The sequence below is a fragment of the Homalodisca vitripennis genome, chromosome 2 (genome assembly GCF_021130785.1).
Source record: "Homalodisca vitripennis isolate AUS2020 chromosome 2, UT_GWSS_2.1, whole genome shotgun sequence".
NCBI classification, from domain to species: domain Eukaryota; kingdom Metazoa; phylum Arthropoda; class Insecta; order Hemiptera; family Cicadellidae; genus Homalodisca; species Homalodisca vitripennis.
In genome coordinates, this window is record NC_060208.1 from 126,726,945 (window position 1) to 126,729,273 (window position 2,329).

Sequence of the window (2,329 nt, forward strand, 5' to 3'; positions counted from 1 at the left end):
CTCGCCCACCATTGCTTCCACTGTTTGTGTGATTATTACTATATTTTTTCCTTTCATTTTTCGGATTCTTGACTTCTCTCCATCTTTATTACAACCGGCGTCCGTGCTGGCACTCAGTTGCAGTTTCCTCAGCGATATTTTCTAGATATATAACCGAGTTATTTTCTACTATTTCGGGTATCTCACTGCCTGTCTTCAAAACAACATAGTTGTTTTCTTCCAAAGGACAGGCCTGTTTCCTTGTCATTTCCTTCCTTTCGTCACTTTTAGGTTTTTTCTTTGATATTTTCCGTTAGTTTCCCTTATTTCGATTTCAACGTCTTCAGACTTACCAGTATGTAGGTTTGAATAATTTGGTCTAGTAGTCCTTGACTTTGTACGTGTATTTGGGCGACGTGGTGTTGACACCCCCCCACAGTTACAGCGACTTGGAATTGGACGAGTGATGGGCTAACCTAATATTTACTTCTATTGAGTTAACTCTCTCATTTAACAAACTACTGTATTATCACAATGTATCAAATGCTTTTCTGATCAATGGACAGTTTAATTCAGAGCTTGTCAAGATTAGGGAATAAATTCCTTTGATTTGCCTTTTGAAATAAAAAATATGAAGGAGAGAATTTTGTTTTTGTCAATATTGGTTACAAAAAGGGCCAAAATTCCGTAAGCAGCTATTACCATTATTTTATTTTTAATAGACAGATTAAATGTCCCTGAAGCTAACTGGCAGACAGACACAAAATATCAGAAGTCTCACAATTCAGGTGACTCTTAAAGTCATTGTTCTTAAACTGCAGATGTTCTGTTGAAATATTGTCAGGTTGTTCACATACTAACGCTAACAGATTTTGATAACATGGAAATGAGAGTTTTTATCAATTGAGTTCACGACCCATCTTATTTTGAGAAATTCTTTCGAGAGTTAGTCCTCATATTTGAAATTTGTATTTAAAATTGATCTAAACCCTGCTTTTCATGATTAAACTGGAATTGTTCGAAATCCTATTCTTGAACAGAGCTTGACCAAACCCCAACAGAAGTTTTCCTTCTTCCTCACCAGTTTTGTGAAACACTCAATGGCGAGGGGTGCTCGGAAGAGGTCCTTCGCTCCAAAGATACGGCAGGTACCAATCCCCGAAACATGATGGTTTTAACAACACGCTTAAGAGATTTCTTGATTGCCTATCCAATTTAGATGCAAACCGTACTTCATGAAATTGTGCCTACGCAGCTAAGACAGCATGGTTAGGCTCTTTAGAAATTCCCAGGACAACAAGCAACCAGTTAATCAAGAGTTAAACAATCATAACTTACTTACTTTGCTACACTAAAGTAAACTCAAATAGAACTGGCGGGTTAAGTTCAAGCTTGGAAACAATTTGGCTGATCATTCTTCATAATATTAAACATTTGTTCATTTTTAAAGTTTGACACTGACCCGCTGGTTCTATTTGAGTTTACTGTAGTATGGTGATGAAGGTCACCACGTGACTATGGAACTAGGAATTTACCTAACACATCATGTTTTAGATAGTCTCACAAAAATAATAGAGAACTGTCAAGGCGTTAATTTACTTCAAACTTGTGTGTTGTGAATATATAAACGTAAGTCATGTAGGTTACTATTAAAACATTCATAGCATAAAAAAAACCTTGTGAACTTTAATCAGTAATATCAGGTTAATAAAATACTATCAATATTACACAGAAAATCAAAGGTAGATTTATGGGTAACAAATAAATAACTGACAAATTTGAAAATCCCTAAGTGGGACTTTACAATATAACATTTTTATTATTACAGACGTTACAAAAATCATACATCGACCAATCACTCAAACTATGACTGAAAGTGATTTAACACAACAAATAAAATCTTAGGTATTGCACTTGGTAACATAACTTAATAAAGCACAGTTTAAAATGTCAATAAAAATATATAATAAATAAATTAATTAATATAAAACATTAGGAATACAGTCATGTAAATAGCTCTTCAAGTATTTCGACTCTACTTATTTTTACAAGCTCAGAGTTCTGACTACGTGAGAGACAAAGAGATCAATGGGATTTAAGCAGAACATTCTCTGCAAAGGTTTTCAATAAACCAGACACTAGACGACCACACTGACTTTCATAAAATATGGTACTAAGCCTTGTTGACAAAACACTGGTACTAACAAATCAGTCAAAAACAATCGTAGTAAATTTCGGCCTTCGTCAGCATGATCGAGTGGTGCGTCCGGCCGTATTTATAGATGACGACCTTCTCGAAGAAAATAACTCCACAAACTTTTTGGGAATGATTCTAGACAAAGGACTGACC